This window comes from Neodiprion lecontei, chromosome 2 (assembly GCF_021901455.1).
Source record: "Neodiprion lecontei isolate iyNeoLeco1 chromosome 2, iyNeoLeco1.1, whole genome shotgun sequence".
In the NCBI taxonomy this organism is placed as follows: Eukaryota; Metazoa; Arthropoda; class Insecta; order Hymenoptera; family Diprionidae; genus Neodiprion; species Neodiprion lecontei.
Window position 1 is genome coordinate 31,128,706 of NC_060261.1, and position 23,725 is coordinate 31,152,430.

General features: G+C 40.6%; 1 protein-coding gene and 1 long non-coding RNA gene across 3 annotated transcripts in view; one reads left to right on the forward strand and one right to left on the reverse strand.

Annotated features, from left to right (window-relative positions):
* The window catches only part of LOC107218308 (obscurin), a 203,311-nt gene that overhangs the window by 20,286 nt on the left and 159,300 nt on the right, over positions 1–23,725 (reverse strand). The gene's annotated exons all lie outside the window — the stretch shown is intronic.
* Positions 4,409–23,725, forward strand: part of LOC124292892 — a 154,569-nt gene continuing 135,252 nt past the window's right edge. Inside the window, exon 1 of the long non-coding RNA XR_006902841.1 lies at positions 4,409–4,527. This is a non-coding gene — a long non-coding RNA (uncharacterized LOC124292892). The remainder of the gene's footprint in view (positions 4,528–23,725) is intronic.

Below are 23,725 nucleotides of genomic sequence, written 5' to 3' on the forward strand. Positions count from 1 at the left end.
TTAAACAAACAAGCTGTGCTGCAGTGAAGTTGCGTGGAACCATTCCATTTTTCCACTCTCATCTTGCCGATGCAGTTACGCTTTCGCAGTGTCTGCACGCGTGCTTTCAATCCTCTTTGATTACAAACTTGAGAAAGTTTGAGCCTCCTGGGTACAGGGACGGTGAAAACATATTAAAGAAAAGAGAAGAAGACGCGCAAGAGAGAGAGAGAGAGAGAGAGAGAGAAAAAATCAACCACAACGCCGAGATAAAGAGGCGAGCTTAATAAGAGCGTTATGAAAAAGGTTATATCGCGTAAGAAACGAAGCTATAATAAACTTGCGAATATATACATGGATAAATCTTGTTCTACGCGAATAAATTTATTTCGCACAGAGTTTTCCACTCGTCGAATAATATTGTCACGGTTTTATTGGGTGTTTCGTCGCTCTCATTACGTTTCTTTCCTTTTTCCTCATTTCTACGCTTTCGCTTTTCATTCGCTACTCCCGAAGTAAGGAAGTTCCATGAAATTTTTTCTTTTTCATATTTGAATTTATTTCAGAGAAAAATAATTTCGGCATAGCTTTTCTTTTTCAATTTGAAACGAAGTTGAAGCAAATGAGACGGGTTGAAAAAAGGTGCTGTGTGACGTCACCCTGTAGGTACGTAGAAAACTGGGAAATTCAATGGTTGATGATATTTTCAATCATTATTTTCAACGGGAATGAAAAAATGCGAACTATTTATTTTCGAATATTCTGCTTCAGGCACACACGCAAAGCAAAAATTTTCTTCCACTGCAATCTTCGATGTTCTCCAAGTCCCTCAAGAGTAATTGCGAAAAGTCGTCAATTCGCAGGCTCGAGAACCGATGGAAATGAAACAGCTTTGAAGTCTCTGGGTTCCTGCTGATATTCCGCGAAATATACGCAAACTTTTCACCAGGCGTAATTTAATTACCACGAAAGTAATTCGTCATTATTACGCAAAGTCAAGTCGTGTTTTGGATCTGAAAGAGTTCATTGAACGAAAAATGACCGACATTTTCTGTCTTCCGATATGCTGCTCGAAAGAAGCGTGCATAAAGGGGCCTTGAGAAAGTTATGGATTTGAATAAAAGCACCCTTGACTCAAGCTCGCGGAATATTTAAAAAAGCTCAAAAGGCTCGAGTGATGGCGGCGGCAGAAAAGCTCGACCAACTTTTTCACCTCTCCGAGTGCAGCAATCAATGCTGCTCTTGGCCGATTTCTCTGCCGTAGTTTTTTCTATCGAATTTATCCAGTCGCGCTTTCGAGTGTTTTTTCGGTCTCCCTAATTTCCCGCGAGCCGACAAATCTGTTTCTGTACTATGGAATGAAATTCTTTGGTGACACGGGAATCTTGCGATTCGACTGAAAGAAAATAAAGAAGAAAGAAAAAAAGATGGAGCGGGTCGAGGAGGCGAAGAAGCTCGTTCTTTTTTTCTTTTCTTTTCTTTTCTTTTTTTTTTTATCAAGTTGCGCAGCAGCCGGAGTCTGCAGCAACGGCAGGAACGAGACAAGGTGAACTTGCGAACGCGGCTGTCACACCTTTTTGTTGGCTCATTTTTTTTTTTTTTCCGAGTTTGAGTAACGAGCTGGATACAAGTTCTTACATAATTGGGTTACCCGAGGAATAATTAACTCGAGGTTTCCCGCAGATGCACTCTATAGTATGAAGTGCATTAAATTTAAGCTTTTCAGGAAATCCCCTCCGCCATCCCTTCCAGTCTCGCCCGAGCTTTACTCTCGGCTGCTTCGCTCTTGAATTCGAAATCTCTAGCCTTCCGTTTCTCCATTCCTCCCACTCTCTCATACCTACTTGACTTTCTTTTATTATCCACTTAATCTTCAGTCACTTCGTTGGCTTAGAAACACTAGAATTGTACCTACTCACTTAGCGCTCACGATTCTCGAGGATCTTGAAGCAATACAGAATCGCACCGCGTGAGGAAACTTTCCTTTCAATGTTTTATACACTTTTTCAACATATTCGTCACCCACATTGTTAAAAATATTCTGTTGCACCCGGCTTTTGAAGTTCTAGAAGAAAATCACTTCGTCTCTAGGAATGAAATGTTGATTCTTGAACAATTTCAAGAGCGAACTTCATCACCGTTATCTTCGGATCAGGGTTTCAAATAAAAAAAAAGGGCTCACCCTTTACCACAAAGCCAAAAATATAATTAAATTAGATCGATTTATACGCAGTTGTAGATTTTGATCGAATAATATATTGTGTCTGTGAAATGCGACACTCGGTAACGCAGTTAGATGTAATTCGAAAATCCAATCAATCATCGTAAAACATACGTTGACCGGGAAATCGGATATTCATGACTTGAAATCAGCCTTTCTCGTTCATCGTCAAGCATATTGTGTCCTTATAGTAAAGATAAAGCCGATTAATGATATTACTTTTATTAAAATAAACCTCTTTCTTTCTCATTCTTCCTTCCGTTTCATTCCGTTCTGCTCTTATTTCTTCTTTTTGTCAGGCAGCAGTAATGTGGCTTATATACCTTCCCTAGGCTTGGATATATAATAATACAGCTGCGTACAACTCTTGTATAATCAGATTGCGTGGGGAATTCCACCAATTACCCAGGACAATTTTCAGAAGTAATTTTCTGAATTTGTCGAGCGCGTTGAATTCGAAAAAAACCTCCGGCTATTTTACAAACTTTTTTTTCAATGTTTTTCAACGGTTTGAAAGCGTTGAACGCGTTTATGGTCGGAATTCTGTTTTCACCAAGGAAAAATTTCACTCATTTTATATTTTCTTCATTATGCTAACAATGAGAGGTTATACAATTCTAGAACCTGTCCATTCTAAGAACAATTTTTTGACACACTCTTGGGCAAAAATAATGAGACACGTAGTTCAGTGATTCACTAAATGAAGATTCATCAGCGAGAAAAAGAATAACGAAAACTTGTTTTCTACTACACTGGGTGTAAAATATTCAGAAGATATGAGGTAGTTTAAAAAATGATCTGGTTTGCAGTAAATTCTCACGATAATAAAACGTTTCTTCAGTACAAAGATATGAAAAACAAGTTTAAAACCTTTTTTTGCGGTTGAAAAACGGCTGTTTAGCGAATGAGTCTCTCTAAATTTTGCACGAAGAATGTGTCAATTTTTTGTTCAAATTTGTCTCGCCCTATCGCGTGAGCTCTCGTTACAAGTCACGCGAGAAAAAGTAATCGACACGATTTTTCGCATCGCGCGTTTATCAAACCGTTCTGCAATTCCCGGCTGCAGGCGTTCAGCGAAATGGCGATGCGAAAGTGCGAAAGAAAGAGGAGGAAGAAAACCCGGGCGTCGGAGATTGGGAGTTTAATAGAGGGTGTAGCTGCGTGGACGGGGATGGGGGAGGGGGAGAGGCGTCGGCCCAATATGCAACATCTGGCGTAACATGTTTCAAGCTCGGCATAACAAGCCGGGTGGGTTTCCGTGAGCGTTGATGGGAAAAGTTGCAAGCTGGAAGTTGCAAGCCGGAAGATGCAAGCTCGGATGCGCCTTCGGCCGTGCACAAAGTCCCTAGAAATCGGTGAGTATGTAAAGGAGCTTTAGGAAGCAAGGTCAACATGTCGACGCTGCGGTTGCATGTATGAGTTTAATATCCACCGCCTAGCGCAGCTGCAACCTCTTAATTATATAGCAATATGTGCGCAGGGGTGTTACAACACCTTGACTTTGGTGGTGAAATTTTCTTCGCTCGATACGGGAAAGCTCGCGGTTTACGATTTTTCGCGAAGAGGGAATTTAAGCATTGCAGTATTTCATCATTCGAATAATCCCGATCGTTTATAAAACCTTTATTCCACTGCCGATAACTTCCGACAGCTTCGTTCTTCTGCTTTTCACTTCGCTTAGTTTCGCTTCGTTTAGCTTCGCTTCGGCACATAGTGCGCGTTAACTTAGAGCAGCGAGGTGACAAAAGTTTCCCCTTCCACTTTCTTATTTAAGAACTTGTGACATTTTATTACCTCAGCATCGGAAACAAACGTTGAAGAGGTAATTGACTAGTAAAAGTGATATTATTCTCCACAGTAATAACAAGCAACGGAAATTTGTTTGTTTCTCTGTCTCGAGATTGCGTATTTGTTACCAATAAATGTGGGGGAAAAGTCACAAGTTCCGCTGATCATTGTTTACCTTATCACTACTCATTGTCAGCTCCATTCGGGTGGTAATGTTTTGCAATATCTTGTCGAGTAAGGGTCCTATACTAAAGTCTTCAGTGTCACCTTGCTGACTTACTGTGTATATTTGAGTCGACATACGGAAATCCCCCCACCCCCACCACCACCCCCTACCTCCCGCCTTCCCACTTAGGAAGGGGACGACCTGCGATCCACATCTGATCGGTAAACTCGTCAGTCAGATCGTAACACTCGGTGTAAATCGACGCGGTCCGAGTCAAGTTCAACCCGCGAGTGTGTGAGTGAGTGTGTGTGTGCGCGTGTTCCGAGAGCATTGAGAAATCCTTCAAGCTTGGATTATCGCCGTCAAGATAAAGGTAATGAAAATCATATTTATATCGACATCTTTCCTTAGTCAAGGTTCGTATTGTTCGCTTCTGCTCCTCCACCCTTGAGATTATTGCAAGAACCTAACGCCACGAGTCCGAGTTAGCCGGTGTCTCATAGTGTGGTTCGGGGCTGGGTAGGAAAAATCACACCGGATCTTGTGCTCGGAATAAGGTGTGTTAAGACGGTGAGCTTCGCTGTGAGCCGTGGAACGACGGCGCGTGAGAATTAAGGCCCAAATTGTGTCCCTGGACGTGTTTCAGTCATTTCTCATTATTCGCGCGAGTATTCATTCAAAGAATTCGAAAAAATTTCCGGTACTAGCAGCTGTGCAGAGTCGGTCTTAATACGTCCATGCCTAAATTATGTGTATTTAAAAAAGAGAGAGGAGAAAAAAAAAAAAAAAAATGGAAAGAGGGAAAAATTCGTTATCATTATTTTTATTCGTTTCGCTTCAACGAACGAGTTGTAATTTTTAATTTTTAATTTTTAATTCAATTACCGGCTACCTCGGCCTGGGGCGGAGAGTATTGCGAACTCTCGAGTCGTTGCATATATTACACGAGAGAGGGGGGGGGGGGGAGTCGGTGGATAAAAAGAGCGAAAAGGAGAGTTTTATTTATGAAATTCAGTGAGCGTTAATTGCCGCCCCTTGTAGCGCGCCCTCTCACCGCACCCCTTTGAACTCGACACTATGCATACATAGCTGCCCGCCCCTTTATTACTGACAATAACTAAACGCCCAAGGCTAAGCGGATTACCGTTCGGACCACTTTGCAAAAAGAAAGCGAGGTGAAAAAGAAAAAAACGAAAAAAAAAAAACCAAAATTAAATCATACCTAACTTAGGTACTCTTATGACGTGAATCCTTTCGGCATGCATTCGCGTAGGGATATAATTTTTCGATAAATTCTTGCGTAAGTTGCCGCGAAATTATTCACCTTCAGGGATTAGTCATGTGCCTGTGCTTGTTCTTTATCAGTTTGCACCCGATTATATTTAATTATAATAACGCGGCGTAAATTAGATACCCAACTCGAAAGTCAGTTTAGATCATACTGTAGACGTATTACGGTATGAAGTCTTGGCTTAAGGGTAACACGGTGTAATTTGTTTATTTCGAGAAAACTATTAAAATATCTCAGAGATTGGCTCGCCTGTAGCAGTTTCAAAAACATGATTTTAAATAATAATGAACGATAAAAAACGAAAATTGTTCATCTATGCGGATTCGGGATCAGCAAAAAACACAAATAAATAAACAAATAAACAAAATGAACCGCTAAACAACACCGGAAAAAAGAAATGACACCAAATCATCTCTGTCGTTCACGCTAGTGTGCTGAATAAATTTATCAAATCCAGGCAGCAATCTGTATGCAAATAAAATTGTCAGAATTCGCGTTAGGAAATTTCGTTCGTGTGTAAACAAAAAAAAAAAATTGTTCAAATCTGTCGATTACTTTAAACCTTACACATCGATGTAGAGATTAAAATTTGTAATTTATAACGTGAAATATATTTTGCGAGTAGAAAGAATTGAATGTTACCACGTACACTTTTTTCGGTGAATTCCGGATTTTATCAACCCTTCCATCCTGTGTAATTACAACTGACGCCAATCTTTTCCGACGGTTAAAAAACGAAAACGAGTTTACATCGTTGATTGCTGAGACTGCTGTCGTTTCGTTAGTACGAAAAATGTGATTTTTCAGAAAATATTCGTACATGTATTTTTTGAAAAGATTTTTTGAAAATCGACATGCTCTGAAAAATATAATCTAAACTGTGGGAAAAAACTTCGAAGAAAGGCAGAGCAAAGGCTGAATATAAAAAGTGAAAATAATTAAATAAATACGAATTTCAAAGATATTTGTCATCTTCATACGTGTGTACGAATTTTGTACATTAGTAAATATCGATTTACAAAAATTTTACATTCATGCTCTAGCCTAATAAATGCATATAGGATATTATGTATATATATTAGGGTGGTTTACCAAACAAAAGAAAAAAAAAAAAACTTTTTTTTCAGCTCTGCTTCATCATAAAACTGTTGTTTACGATGAAAAACAAATCCCCTTCAAATCCGAGCTTGATGGGATAAGATTTAGAGGTCCCGCTTTCGAGTTTTCGTTTTTACATTGAAATAACACGTAAAATAATGCTTAACTCGACTCACCGCCGATTTCGGTTGAAAATATAGACGAAAATAAAAAATGTCAAGAGGCCTTTTTTGCAACCAACAATACTTGGTACAAGAAAGGTCTGCAGATATTTCATTCAATTTTGCATTCTTTGAGAATTATTGTGACATAGAGCTGAAAAAAATTTTGAAATCAAAAATAATCGTATTAAATTCAAAGAAAATAAAAGTTTTCATTATTTTTCATTTTCGTCTATATTTTCAACTGAAATCGACGGCGTATCAAGGTAAGCGTTTTTTTAAGTGTTATTTCAATATAAAAACGAAAACCCGAAAGCGGGACTTCGAAATATTATCCAATCGAACTCAAATTTGCAAGGAATTTGTTTTTCATCGTAAGCAACAGTTTTATGAGCAAGTACTGTCGGAATTTGGTTCTTTTTTTTTTTTTTTTTCTTTTTTTTGGGGTGAACAACCCTAATATATGTATATATATATACGCCTGTTGAATCACACTACCGCCTAGGTATAACAAATGTGTCTCTGAGATAAATTTATCACAGACATTCCGCGGGTATTAATTTGCTACCGTTGTACCGCACTGTTATTTATCACGTTATGCCTAAGTTATTCGTACCGATAATAATCATGATTATCGTTATTGTAGACGATAACGCGATAACGACCGAGTCGCGGAATTCGAGGCGGTGGTTGGAATATCTATAACACGAAACGCGGTAAGCATGTAGTAAAATTGTCCCTGTAAATCAGTAAAAGAGAAGTGGCGGACGACGCGAGGGTGCGGAATGTATTGTTTTGTAAACCGAAGTGGCGAAATAATTGAGCGAATCAATTATGCGCCGATGCGTTTCACCCTCTCTTGCGATGTGAATCGTTGCAGGTGATCGGCACGCTGTTGAAAACGATTGTGAATTTACTGCGCATTTACTGTGCAAAAGAGTTGTCGATTTATGAAACCAGGTTACAAATTTACAAACTCGGTGCAGCGACGTAAATTACTACGTATTTTTCTTGAAATTTACAATGAAAGTTCTTAATTTTACTAAAATTTTTAGGCAAAAAGTAACCTGAACTTACTAAATTGTGTAGTTAAATTTCTTGTATTTGTAAATTGAATAAACAGTAAGTTTATGGTGAATTCGCTGTTTCGTATCCGAATAAAACTTCGAAGAAATTTTTAACAGTGTATATTTCGCGTCAATGAAAACACTCCGTAAATTATTTTACGGTTTCAAGTACCGCAGTCACTCTTTAATCCTGTAATTTTTCTTTGCTCGTTTTTTGCCAACAAAATTGAACAATCGCGGGGTGAATGACTAAATTTCTGCGAACGATTTCAAGTTTTTTTTTGTTTTTCTTTCACTTCGTTGTTTCAGCGATTAATATTTCCATGTTAATTTTACAAACTACGATTGTGTCTGTTTTTGTACCATTTACTCTGCAGGTATTCGGCAATGCAAGGTGAAAACTTTGTGCAGGTATAATACAAGGCACAGGCAGTACGAAAACGAATGTGTTGAACACGCGATAATGTTATCAGGGACGTGTATAGCGGTTCGCTGGGGATTAATATCGAGATTCGGATCGGGGTTTCCGTTTTACAATTAGCGTGGGACTCGGGGATCGCCGAAAATCGCTCGGGGCGTGAATTTGGAAACAGTAAATGGTCGATTTCCATTTCCACTCTCGTGATAATCGGGGCTGAAAAAAATTAAAGACATAGCGCTTCGTTTAATTTCCGTATACGTATATGTATACTTGAAACGCTGCATGAGATCTGCGCGTTCTCGACGTTTGAATGAAGAATTTCGCGTGACTGTGGAACAGGAACTGCGTGGGTTGCGGGGGTTTTCGGCCGTCAGTCACGTTGGCGAAATCTAACACGATTGTTAATTCATTACACTACGCCTCCATTAGCGGTAAGTGATTTCGGGACACGCACGTCGTACCATAACTCAAATTCGCTTGCTGGATGGTTGTTAGTCAGTCATTCGGTTTATTTGACCAAGAGGGGATTGGGTTGGAGCGTAATACAGATATAGTAAAACACACACCGGATATTCATGCGAGTCAGCCTCGCTCTGTTTTCGTACATCTATGGCAAAGGTGCTGCTTTGTTGCATCGTTCTTTGATCACTTGCCTCATTGTGGCGCAAGTGGAAGCATAATTGGATACCGTGTGGTGTTTTTTTACGATTTTTAAACACGACCGCGAACTTCTAGTCAAGTTTCCAATGAAATTATCCAGTGTGTAGAAAAATTTGTATAGAATGGAAGTTCCTACGGTTTTCGTAATGAAAAAAATACAGTAATTAAACGTCACAGAAAAATTTGGTTCTACTAGCAGTAAGTTAACTTATCCAGAAATTTTTAATTAACGCCGAATTTCTCCTCTACAAATTTGTTTTACAAATAGGAAACAGTTTTAAAAAAATTTAATCCATAGCCTTTACGAACTTATCGTTATGCGATCGGATTGCCATTAAAATTGACTTATATGAAAGGGAAATAAGCTTTCGTATATTTCGTGGTCAGTCAGTGTTTCTGGGAAACTCTGCCCCGCGTGGGGAATTTCTCACCGTCACGGGGTAAACTTACACGCAGTGAATAAGACACGAAAGTACATTGTGAAAGCTACCAATTGCGGCTGCCACTTTTCTTTCACACCCCGTGACGCACCCTTTGCGTGACGATATATCTCTGCCTAATTTAGTCGGCGTGACAAGTAAGGCATTAATTTTCTCCAGTGTTTCGGTTAGCTATCACGAGCAACACGTGTTTCTCGCAATCGTAATATTCTTTTTGCAAATCAATTGTAAAAACAGGCGAGTTTGGCAACATGCTGATGAAAAACAACTGTTTTTACCCACTAGTGGAGAAATCGTTTGCCATCATCCAACGCGCACGTCATTCGTTAAGTAATAGCGACTTTTGTTCATTTTCAGCAGGTGGTCAAAATCCCCTGATATTACATTTTTATTGTGAAAAATATCGTTAACATTTCATTATATTCTGCAGGCCTGGTACTCGGTCACTTTTCTCGTTATCAGTGACTATTTTCCAACGTAGTCGATTGTTGTCACTTGTTTCAAGAATTGGTCACTTAGGTCACTTTTTCGGTCGTAATAGAGTTTCGAACGTAAAAAGTTTTGTTGCACAATTTTTTTTTCCCGATACGGTACCACCAGAGAAGATTTTGTCGTCAAGTTTTTATAGTATTTTTAGCGGGCAAATCAACCCTGATCACATTGTTTATTGTTGCTGTATCGAAATGTTTCCTACGAAAGGGAAATAAATTCATAAATCAGTTGTCGTTCACTTATCATTCGTTTACTAAACATCGTGTCCAGTGCTACATTTTTTTTGAACGCGAAAATAGATGGGAAAACCCGCTTACAGCGACATAATTGAAACTATTAGGGCTATTTCTGTTGAGATGAATAACACTGTGGTAGCAAAGCAAAAGTCGTTCAAATACCGTGCGATAATTAATTCCGATCAGTCGCTTTGCGTCGCGTTTTTCAGCTTTTCAGAAAGTCAATTCTTTCAGTTTTTTGAGACGACTTGACCGCTACCATGCTTGATCCTGGTGTCTGTATTCGTCATAGGTTTCAAGTATACACAACGTCTTTACGCATAATCGTGGCGGAGCTTGCTTTGGTTAAAATTTCGCTCTATCCTATTTTGTAAGTTAAACTCAGTTCGATGCAACTGTATCACTGCTACGCCAGTGCCTCATTTTAATTTAAGGGCATTGTATCATTATGGAATTTTCCTCGATGAAATTTTTGCCGTAAGTCAAAACGACGAGAGTGGGACAAGTTTTACGGGTATGCAGTCGAGGGCGTGGGGCGTGAAATATAAATGTGAGAGCCGAATACGTATTTTCACAATTTTGTATATTATACATCGTTTCCTCCCCCTTTTATCATCCTCGTATAGCAGGTATTTTTACACCTGTATCCGAATGTTTTCTTCTCCTCCCTCCCGCATCTTTTCCCATTCTTTTGTACCACTTCCTTCTCTTCTAACGTACGTACGTATATACGATACATGTACACACGTGTTATACAATGTAACGTAGGTGTGGCTGCGGGTAAGCTGCGTTCTTAAATTGCAACGAGAGCACGTCTTGAATTTAGAATCGGAGCATGATATACATAAAAGATTTCTGCAACCGCCGGGGGAAAAATCCAAAACCGAGACAGATGCAGAGAACTCACGTAGGTATTACATATTTCTACGGGGTCTCGTTTGCTCGCTAGCTCGAAGAACGATTTTTGTGTGCTAAATCTCCGGTGCAAATCGGGCGTGAACAATTAAATATTATATTCCTGGGATCTGCGTGGGTCGGAGCAGCGATTTTCCGAATCACTGATTTCTGCACAGTTTCTCGGCAATCAGTGATCCGCGCGGTTTTGTTGCCTGGCTAATCACCCTGCTCGTAGTATAATTGGGGGGAACAATAGCCGGGATAACGTTTAGATCCTTCCACGATCTTCTGCGATTCGACGATTCGAGGACTTTTGATAAATCCGTCGTATATATCGCATATCGGCCGTTTTCGGTAATCCAGATTTTTCCCTTCTTTTCATTATGTACCCATGAAATATATTACGCATGGGTATAGGAAGAAGATTATCTTCAATTTCATCGGATGAAACCCTTCGTGCACGCATACAAAAGTTGGAATATATGTAGAATGAACGGCGAAGAATTCGGCAAATCGGTCACAGGTCTCGAACCAGATTTCCTAAATCCTTCCGCCGACGCGAAATCATTCTTTCGCTGATATTTCTATTTCAAAAGTCGTCACGTCACTGTTGATTCATATATATATATATGTATATATACATTCACTAAAACTTGATTTTTTTTCTTCGAGATTTGATGATAATAGATAATGAGAAACAGTGCAAGCGTGAGCAAACACGCGTAAAATAAAGCAGAAATAGTGAAACGTAAAATAGTGAATAAATGTCGGACTTCGATATTATGGCGAAATGAAGTACAATACGAATGCCTTCTTGCATTTTGATGCGATCTGCACAAGCGACGATATTACGAGCTGCTTTGTATGCAGGCCAATATGTATGCTGTTCAGGCACCCCTGCATGGTATCCACATGTTTCCATGTCTCATTCCTCCATTCTCCACATGTTCCCTCTCTCTCTTCGCCGCGTTTCTCTATTTCCCACACGTATAAACTTCGACCAGCGTACAGGTTTTGAAATTTTCTTATTTTGACCCGGTTTAACAACGCGGAATGTATCGGTACTACTGATTCCCTCTTTTTCGATAAAAATCGTTGGTTTTCAGATGACTGTAACGTGTGTTCTAACGATGATAACTATGCTTTTTTACAGAGGTTTGAAAAGTTTGAAGAATCAGCTTCAAGGATCTATGCATGCAATTGAAAAATATCGAATAGCTTAGGAATATTCTACCTTTCAACGAAAAGTGAAATTTCACCATTTCAAATAAATGGGAAATAACAATCTTTGTTTCTATCAAACACTAAAATTTTAGTGGGTAAAAGCAAAAAAAAAATACTTTTTTTTTAACCACCCTAGTGTAGGTACACATACGTCGAGATGCATCTCTGCCAACATCGCTGCCGGGATTCGGACTGATTATTTATTTTTTACTTGTTTGTCGTTATTTTTTGAGAGACGAGGTTGCCTACAGATGATGTTGTATCCGATTAGCATATAAATTAAAACATAATTATAAGTCGACCGGTGAGTATTATAATAATGAATATTAATCGCGACGAACGAAAAGGCGTCAGTGTCACCATTGAGACACATAATTACCATATGATAATTAGGAAGATAGAAAGAGAGAGCGAGAGAGAGAGAGAGAGAGAGAGACGGACAGAGAGAGCCCGCTTTTCGAACCGTGCGTTATAATTTTTTCATCCCCCTTTCCCACTCGGTTGGGAATATTAAAAAGTGAACAAAAAAAATCCGCAGGAAGAACAAGGGGATGAATAATTGCACGCTTATCTCTGGTACACGGATTTCCTTCGGATGTTCGAGGTAAAAAAAACGGGGCGAGAAGAGAGTTGACAAAAAAAAAAAAAAGAAAAAAAGCTCGAGTCGCGAAAAAAATTTGCATCGAAAGTGAAAAATTGTTCCGCTCGGCCGCCGTTCTGTCCGATGATTATGCAAGCTCTGGGATATCCGTGCAACGTATATTCTATCGATATGAGGGATCGCTTCCTGGCTTTATTTCTGATCGTTAAACGACGAGACAGTGCAGATTCAGGACCAACGGCACGAATGATTGTGGCGTCCGCTTCGTTAAACAGGGTTGGAAAACCTTTGAGGAATTTGAGCTTTATTAAACCCATTCCGCAGTCATCCTTAAGCCGAATTTCATTTCCTGGTCACCTTTTCGCAAAATCTGCTCTCGTCGCGTGTTTTTCTTACGGGTAGCAGACCTTCCATCAACTTGACGCACTCTCGATGGTCTCTCTGAAAAACATTCGCCCTTAACGAACCCAACGATGCGCCAATTATTCTGACCTGCGCTGCTGTTCAGTCGCCGTTATTGGTCGATTTTATAAGCTGTTATTTATTGAACGGGGAAAATTAAAAGCGGCTCGGAATATATTTGAGGTGTGATTGCCTCTTTGGAAGAACAATTTGCGTTCGTTATTTTTCTCAGATTTTATGGATGGCAGGGTGTTTTATCCATCGGGATTGATGAATGAAACTTTGTTATTTGGAATCCTTGAAAGATATCAATTATATCACTTTTCACAGTTCTCACTCCTTACGGATCGAAAGTAAAATAATGAATAGATAATACTATGTATTGCGTATATATAACAACGTTTTGCACTTTGGTGTCGTCGGTTATTTTTTTCCTTCGAAACGCTATTCCAAGCTTTGGAAATATAATGTAAGAGAATACTTTGTTTCATAGTTGTTTGTAGAAAATTTCAGGTATTGAAATCAACGAATTTCTAGCATTGAGAGTGCACGCTAATTTAATTTTCGAATCAAATTCCTTATTCTCCGGTGACTCCGGTACAACTGACTAAAAAATCTTCAGTAATGTTCACAGTGAACGTGAATAAAACAAAATGCGTGCTATAATATAAACATCGAATCTCAGGGAATTCGAATAACACAAATTAAGATTTCTTGACAAGAACGTTCAACATATAATAAAACTCTAGTATTTTTTATTTTGCTCACCGTAGTAGAAATTTTGTTTTATTACATACTAACCAAATTAACATTGACAAAGATTGTTTGAATAATTTTTTCCCTCTTCCTAGCTTTTGATTCGGACGATACGCCGAATGATATTTTTTATACCGCGCAATTTTTTATACTACGAACACGGCAACTACCCAAGAAGCCCAGAATCGAGGCCCACTTTAGAACTAGATATGCTTTTAGCGTGCCATTCAACTTTCTACGTGATGTATATCTTGGCTTTCAAGTAACAGTTGTTAAAAGCTCGGGGGTGCGTGCCGGTGAGTTTCGCGAGAACGCCGCTGCCCCGCCCAACCTACAGGTTCAAAGGTGCTTTGTTTTATGTAACACGGTACGTCGTACGAACAACGAATGGTATTTTCAGTCTTGAATTTAATGAATTGAAATAAGTAATTAGCAGGCTTAATGCCCCGTTATTCAATTACCACTGTTTTCCGGGAAGTCTGAAAATCCGGAAAGCACGTTTCTCGTATCAGCAGCTCCGCGGAAAAAAAAAAGAATTATACGTGTGGTGAAATTTTGCGCAATATCCCCTGGATAAAATCTGACGGTGGATAAAGAAGAGAAAAAACAAAAAAAAAATAAAAAAATTATGCCACTCAAAATAGTTGAAAACAATAGATAGAAATGAAAATTACACGATTGGTCCCGCAGGCAGGAGATGTAAAGCGGAATAAAAATTTTCTGAAAGCTTTTATTTACCGTTCACCTACGCGAAAAGTTTTTGCGCCTGATGCAGCTCCGTTTAATCGCCCGGATAACGACGCGACTGCGCCATGCACGCCAGTCGGCAAAAGCTTTTCTCCCTTTAAGCTGGGCGAGATACTCGCGCGGCAAAATTGCTGCTGGTGCTGACGCTACTGCACAATGCGTAGCTATCTTATCGTTAAATCCGCATGCATAGATTACGCTTTTTCCCGTCCGAATAACGTGCGCCAAGTTTCACTTTCGAAGGATTTTACCATCGCTGCTGCAGCTTTGCGAATGGAAATTGTTGCAACGTTCAATTAACCCTTTCGTGCGTACATTTTTACTGACATGCGATTCGCTTGAAATTTTTCATTCGTGAGCTTTTGGGGTCGCTGATTACGAATCTGAACTGGAAATTCGAAAATTCAAAATGGTGGATCTATTATGTCAGACGTAAATTCAAAATGGTATTTGATTTTGACAAAAATTTATATTTTACATGGTTTGTGGGGCTGCTGATTACGAAGCTGAACTTGGTGGAAAATTCAAAATGGTGGATAGAATATGGACTTTGACTTAGACTTTGACTTGGAATACAGACTTTCCACCATCTTTTGAAATTAATGCTCTTCGCGTCACTGTTAAAAAAGTGATACCGTAACACAAAGTAATTGTGATAAAATCAATAATTCGTTTGACTTTTTTCGATTCAAATTCGACCCGACTCGATCACAACTTTAGTTGCAGTTTACAAAAGTTAATTTTATACTTTTTTTTATTCTTCTTTGAGAACGCAGCTGTTTCCTTATTACGCTTGAAAAAAAAATTTTTTTATTATAACACGTAATAACGATCATGGAGCGAAAATGGGTGGTAATTTTCGCACGAATATCTCCTCTGAATATAGGTGATATCGGTGATCAGGATAGAAGTTTATGGAGCTACGATAATGATTTCGAGGTGCTCCTGAAGCCGCTCGACAGATAGGGCCTCGTTAAAAAGCAGCGTCGCGTTTCAATTTCAAGGGGACGTGATCACCTGACGCCGACGGTGTGATCAAATAACCGCGTTAACAAGATTTTTGATAATCTAAAGAACATACATCCGTTTCACGGGGAATCTACGAGCCGAAACTCGACGGTAAATTCAATTGCCGGTGCGGAGCGAAACATCAACCGAAATTAGGTTGCCAGCTTTCTTGAAGATCGATAATAAAGCAACAACAACAATTTTCATTGGAGGTTTGCTTTTTTCGGTTTGCCTCTTGAACCTTCGAGTCGAATTTTCTAAACGAAAATCATAAATTTGGCTGTCTTGGTTTTTTTTTTTTTTTTTTCTTACCTTATGGTTAAAATTGTGAAATCCATTATCCATTTCGTGGTGCTCCGAATTCTAAAACCTCTATACAGATTTCGTGTATCAATTTTCCTGCAAAGTATGCAAAATAAAGTAGTAAGTGACTCGAAAATGACGCTTCACTATCCATCACCTCCCCCTCCGATATCACCGGATATCATCGAAGCTGTTCATCTACCAGGCCCGCGGAATCACCCCTCATCTCGTTTTCTGACGTCAATTCATTTCGCGGAAAAAGACAGAAGGGGAGAAAAATTGTATCGAATAAAACTGCAGAGGGTGGAGGAGGGTGCAAAAAAAAAAAAAATCGCTGACCCTGATATTTCTGGCAAAGGAAAATCTATCGGTCCACTTCACCGAATATATTCTTGTCGGAAAATATTATCTGCCTTATGCAATGTATTATTCCCCCCCCCCCCCCCTCCCCCCCCCGCGCCATTCTGCGTCGAGGATGATTTCTCGGTAGGGGAATTTGAAAAGGCCGTTAATACGCGTGTCCGATTTGCAAATTGATTCTAAACGGAACTGATGGAAATGGAAGCATTAGTACAGAGGGAGAAAAATGCAAAACGAAAAACAAGCAAGCGGAAAAAATGGATTTTTAGCTCCGTTGCGGCGCAACCCTTCTTAGAATCTTATCTAGATATCCTGAGGAAAAACACGTGAGCTGTCAACGAAGATTTATGAGGCCGCCTGGCACGGCTTTATTGCTGCCTAGACGATCCTGACCAGTGCGGCGGTTAACGGATCACCTCGAATATCCTGGTCATCTAGCGTGATGCGAATACCGAAAATCGTTTCAATTTTCATCAGAAGTCTTCGTTCGCCCCACGATTCCATTTCGGGTTCGCCATTATCCTTCCTTGGCATAAGTGGTGCCTTATGGATCGTACCTTACAGGTATGGATACGAACGGACACCAAGAAAGATGATTCATGTTTTTGAATACGAAACGATTGCAAAATTTCTCTGCGAATAATAAATTTCTCAACGTCAATGTGAGTGAAAATTCTCTGGAATAACGGAAAACAGCTGCTCGGTGAAAATAATATCGTTACATATTTAAACACGTGATGGGGATTCGCAGACTTGTGACGAGAATTTACTTTTCACGTACGGAACAAATCATTTTTATGGGTGTATTATACCCTGCCTAACATCGCGATTGTCATTTCGGTGAAAAATCGCGATGTTTTCACCTGACGTATGTACAATTTACCGAAGAAACTGAGAATATGGCTCATGTTTTGTCCTCGTTTCTCTCGCGTTTCGCAACGTGGATATAAGAAACATTGCATCACTTGTAACTCGAGGAATTGGTAGCCGCAGAAGTGAAAAGCTTGCAGTAGAAATCGAAGGCCATCCGAAGTAGGCGTTCAAAAAACGTACAAAGGATCGAAAAATTCAACGCATAAAAAATTCCGCCAAAGTGTATCCACGTAATAATAATATATAAAACATGTGTTTCGAATGCCGAAAGTTTTTTATTTTTGTTTTTGCTTCTTTTTCATCGCGAGTGAAAAGGGCAAAGTAAAACTTGAAAAAAAAAAATTTTGGAAAAAGGAAAAGAAAAAAAAGAAAAAAATGAATATTCTCTGGAAACATTACGCGGGGTTTGCGTAGGCGTATTTGCTTCGTGGTACATAATAGTATGTACATACCGTACGTGTGCTTAAAAATATACGCGAGTGACATCAGAGTTTTATAAATATTAAAGCCCGTCAGCGGATTTTTCGAATACTTTTCAAACTCGCTACGCGTATTCATATATATTCAATGAGCCACCCGCAGCACGTACTTCTGAACCCACCCACCGACTCGTCGGCACTCGAAACCCCCGTGACACGAAAAAATCACACGACTGGGTGCGAGCCAACGGATACTTTGATTCTTCCTGGTGAAATGGTTCAAATAGCGCGCCTGCTGCGTAAATCAAAATAGGAAAACTAGTCGGGTACAAGTTGCGTGCGTGGACGAATTTGTTCACCGGTTATCACTCTGCGAGAAGACGCCGCAGAATCAACGTCTGATCAATACCTCGTAGTCCACAATTTGAATCTATTTGCACATTTTAATATATCCAATTTTGCAATCATTATAATCAGTATAAGTACGTTACTAAACTCTCTCTAATGATGAGTTTTCTTTTTATTTGTGTAAACGGAATATTTCCTGTCAAATACAACAACCGTCACACTGTGTTACTCAGAGTTTTCGTGCTCTCGCGGTTTTTTTTTTTTTTTGAAAATACTGATCGAAAATCTGAATCCAAGACTCGTCTTGCTTCCTCGTGAAAATGTTTCAACATGAATGGTCAGCTTGAATTTTATTTGCAGCCCTCTATTCCCATCCGTGCTCATCTTTCTCTCAAGAAGAGACGCGGTAAAAGTCCAGCAGCGAACAATGTTCCGATCACGTGCAGCCTCCTCGCTAACGATAAGTCGAACCCGACTCAACGCTTTAAGAGCTTTTAAGCTGCAGCACAGCGAGCGAGGATTTATCGCCGGGCTGTTTACACTCGGAAAAACAATTGACCCGGTCCAGCGGCCCAGACTTGCACCTGCCTCTCCTCGTGGCTGCTGGAAAACACCTCGTGGATCTTGAAGAACTTTCTTTCTCTCGATTAAAAAAATGTTTGCGTTACAGCAGGTTAGTTCCGGTTCTGTTGCTTCATCTTCTTCTTCTTCTTCTTCTTCTTCTTCTTCTTCTTCTTCTTTTTTTCTTCTTTTTCAAACTTTCGACGAACGGGATAAATTTGATACTTCCAACTTGGTTGGTCAAAGTGACATATTCCGCAATTCTCTTCTGTACAGCGCAGGGTGAAAGAGAGTAACGGAAACGGAGAGGAATTGTATGTTTGGTAGATGTAGAATACAGCTAATGAAATAGTTGGCTATTTTTTTTTTTTTTCCTCACGAGAACTGATTTTTAACGGCGTAATTAACCATTGTGCGCACAATCGCGGAGTTGGTTTAAGACCGTAGAAATCCATTTCAACGGAGTTTACTTTCCGCCTCGGAAATGAGGAGTTCTTCTTTGAATGGGAAATAACATTGCAAGAGGCGCGGCATAAGCGGGTATATCAGCGTTAAAACAGCGCTTCTTTTATATTATCGTTCCATAAAAGGACTCGCGACGAGTGTGCAATATCCGGCTCGTAAACTCGGGCTTAACGCAATCCTGAACACGAGTGTTTTCCATCAGAGGAGTCAGCAGAGTGTGCAAGGAGCAAAGTCGACACAGCGAGCACGCACGGATTCCTTTACGGCACGCGGTGAAACCGTCAGATATTGTTTGAAAATTGTTTCGGGTACTCCTCATTCCCGCGTCATACTTAACGCCGTTTGAAATTATAATTCGGAGCGAAAGTTCGCTGAAATTTCTGGTCCGGAAGACACTCGAATGCTATTTTGAACCGCTTTAATCGCGAGGACGACGTGGCGAAATTGGCACCGCCGAGCTTTGCTCTCCAAGCGGAAGAGTCGAGAGGGTGGGAAAAATTCAATTCCAGTGGTTTCGGCCGGGCCTTCTAAACAACGATAAATTCGACTCGAGGATCGCGTTTTCGCACCCGAGTAGAAACGGTGCAGCGAAGCAGCTCTGATTACGGCAAGTTTGAGCCGAAGTACTTTGGGATGCACGTTTTCGTCCCGGTATTCAGGACCGTTCTCCGCCCTCATACGCGCGGTTCTCGGCTTGAGTAACCTCGGAACTTGGCACTTCCCGCTTCCCGCTTCCCACTTCCTATTTCCCATTCCCACGAACCCGGTACCAGACCGCTTCTCGATTATAGAGCAGTAACGACGCCGTAACGGACCTTTATCTCGGGAGCAACAACTCTTGACATTAACAACGCGGCTCCGGCCGAGTGCCGACGAGGAAGAAGACTCGGGGGTGGCAACGATATCGCCAAGTGGCACCGCCCCCGGGTCTAACCTCGAGATAACGAGAGACCCGTCGCCGCGAGTTTGTCCGACACCGGAGAAACTTCCCAGGAAGTATCCGCAATTCGCGAAGGTTACCCGCGTTCACCGCGAGCCCATTTCCCGACACCGAGCTTCGCTCCACATTTCGATACTCCTCGAGTCGACGGAGCAGGTGGTCTTCGGCTGCGGTCAACGATTGAACGACTGTGAATTTTACGCGATGCCTTTCGTCGGGCGGAAGAAATTTCGAGAGGTTTACCGATCGGAACAATTCTGGAAGAGTCAAGATTTGCACTTGTTACCGTAATTCGCATCGTTGAATTAAACTAGGAAATCCGTGCAAAAGCCGAGGAAGAAGAACGGATGCTTCGATATGTTGGCAGTAACAAGTTGGCACAGTATTTTCGTTCATTCAAACCTTTGATTCGTGAAATAAATAGAAAAGATATTTGGTATTTCGATGGCCTGTTCGATATGAGGTTGGAAGTCAATTGAATCTTCTCTGGATTACTTTCGGTTAGTCGAGGGTTAGATGTGTAGGGATTGGATTGACGGATTACGGAGAGGCTGGATTTACCCGTTGCGAGGAACCAATCCAAGTTTTGTCATCTAGGAAGACTGATGAAAAAATTAAAGAGACGTTTGTTAGAAAAATGACGAAAGGACAGTTATGTTGATCATTAAACTCCCCTCCGACACAATTTTTTTTTCATGCGCTCTCTAATTTGGTTCTGAATAAACAAAGAAAAATGAGAATGGGAAATGGGAATCTATTTCGAAGGGAGGGGTGCCTGTAATCTTTTCCCATTAGAATAAAATGGGATTTTAGCATATTCTGGTTTCTAATTTTTTTTTTTAATCTCAGAGACATTAAAAAAATGTGACAATCATCACGATTTATTCTGTGTTAATGAAAAGCATGGAAAGAATTTTGATTTTCTCCTCGTGAAATATTTTATGTAATTTTGAACGCATGTATAAAATCGAAAAAACGAATCGCGTCAAAAACAGGGTTTTTCTGAACTGGGGGAGAATTTTCATTATATCCTTGACCTTTTCAACGGATTCGACGTTATTCTTCTCAATTCGTGTACGATTTGAATATTTCCGAAGTTGCGTCGACTTCCCCTTGGAATAGAGCACTCCGGATGAGCCCATAATTTCTTTCTATTTATATGGAACCAAATTAGGGAGCGAATGAAAAAAGTCATGTTAAGGGGAAGTCTATTGATCATATAAACAGTACGACTATAATCGTAAATATACCACGAGGTTATAATTTCCGATAATTTTTAGAAACATTCATCACGGAATATGGGGATTTGATTATTGAAGTGGAACAAACGTTCTCGGACACATATCGGTAATTTCATACGTCCGAGTTGATTCTAGTACACTGAAGTGAACAGACCCCTAGACAGAAGCTCCGTGCGAACACTTTTACGGCAATTAGTTACTCAATGGAATTGGTACGGATATAACGTAGTCCGGAAAAATCAGAACTGACATAAAATCGTTGTTCGCGTCTGCCCTGCGACTTCCATCCTGACGAGTAGCAGGCTTACCCGTGGAACATCGATTCTCTGTATCGGAAATTTGATTTGTCACACATATCTACCGTACTGTCGATATCGCCGTGAGACTATGTCGTAGTTATTATTCACCAGGGCGTATTTTTGCCCGTATTGAACAAGCAGAACCGTTTCATGTTCCACTTGTTTTACGGAACAACGTTGATCCTGAGTGTCAAAATGCTTCTTGCCGTTGGACTCGCGGAGCGCTTGAGGAGCCTGATATTTAGCAGGGGAGATTGGCGAGACTTAACACCAGCCAGGGAAGAGAATTGCGCATTTGTTCCTTGTTTTTTTTTTTTCTCTCTTTCTCTTTCATCGCTTCACGAAAGGAATTCATTTTCCTTTCGCGGCCTCGTCTCTGTCCGTTTAGTTGGCTCAAGCTGCGGCAGCAGCGGATAACCCGGAGCCCGGAGTGGCGGATTTTCAGGTCCTAAATAATTGCAGAATTGCTTCATCAACATCGGTGGCCCGAGGCGGAGCCGTTAATATAACGTGCTCTTATTAAGGCTTCATTAGTCGGGATGGTGACCTGGCGCAGAAGTACGTATCCGAGTATAGGTATTAAAACGGTGACTGCGGTGGCATAGAGGGAGTATAAAAATGCAAAATAGCATAGATAAAAATTTCAATAAACATTGAGGGTAATGGCGAGGCTGCCCGAGCAGCGCCCGGATATTATCGGCGAGTTTTCACGACAATCCTTATATTATCCTCCTCGCAAGCTCGCGGAGCTCTCGCTGTTATATCGAGGAAAATCTACATATCACGTCGTGTGTGCGGGTGATGATTTTGATAATTTTTAAGAAGGGAAAGAAAAAAAAAACTCCATCGTCATCACGAGGGCGCGAAGAAATTCGTTAATGCCTGAGGTTTTTCACGCTAATATAAAATTCCGACGTGCCCAAGTTGTTCTCGTTTATTTTTTTTTTGAATTTTTTTTCTCGCCTTCCTCGCCAAGCGACCCGGATTACCCTCGTGTAATCTGCCTTTAGAAATTTGCACTTCACCGTCAGCCGATCGTCCAGACGGACTTGAGGGGATATAGGCGGTAGGAAAGGTCTGGTGATACGCCTTTTCATGCCGGGTTAAAAGTAGGGAGAGCTCCGAACGTGCAGAATGTAGATTCATCTGGGTGGTTTGACGCCGGTGAAAACCGCTTAAGTTCTCAACGTGACGCGAGGCAAACAAATTGTGCCCTGTATTTTCCTCGCGTGTGTGCGTGTGTGTAACCTCACGCACGTGTGGTAGGCGTGAAAAATGGGAATTACGAGGTCGCGGTGTACGGGCGAATAGAAAATAGAAACGTGAAATACTGAAAATGGAAAATGGAAATAGGCAGAATCCCATGAAATATTCACCGCCCGCTACCACGCATTTACCCGGTCGATACAGGGAAGCCAGGAAAAATCAAAACCAGAAATCGGATTACAATTGTTTGTTTTTCGGACTCTGCGCCGCAGCCACGATCTATAATTCATCCTTCCAGACCTTTTCATCCATCCACTTTAAGCACACCTCGTAGTCAAATTCACCCCGGATCTATTGATGTATGTAAATAACTCGTAATCCTGCGCTACAATCAGCATCCCGGATGTATTTAACGCTCTCTTTTCTCATATCGGAATACCCGTTTCGATCCAAGAGAATTCCCCGCAGTTATTCAACATATTCCAACTTTTTCTCGTACCCCGCATTATACCCGATGTAATGAAAAGTCGAGCCGGTCAAAGCTGATCGATTTTAGATGGGCAGGTCGCTTGATATCGCGCTTTGAGCAAGCCAACATTGTAGCCTGAGTAGCCAGTCACGACTGATCGCGTTATCTCTGGCCTTTCAAAGCCCGCGATACTTCGCCGTATTGGTTTATCAATAACTGATTAACCGTAGGTGGATTCTGACGCACCTCGGCGGTGGTAAAGTCCGGTATCAATTTGTTAAAGAGTGATTAATCGACGTGCGCGTAGGCGGAAAAGCGAGATCCCTGTCAAATACGGTTTTGAATTAACCGAAACGGAAACGCGGCGAAGTTAGATCGTTTAAGGGGATGGGGTTTACAGCTTAAACGGTTTAAAATTACACCCATGTTTAGAAGTTATAGTCAGGAAAACGAATACATTTAGAGCAATTTCAGTTTGAGGGCTTAAGTTTATAGTTTCAAGAACATTGTCGAATCAAAACAAGCTTCACGGTGATAATATCGTAATTATCGGTAAAACTCGCCAGCGAAATACAATGACAAGACT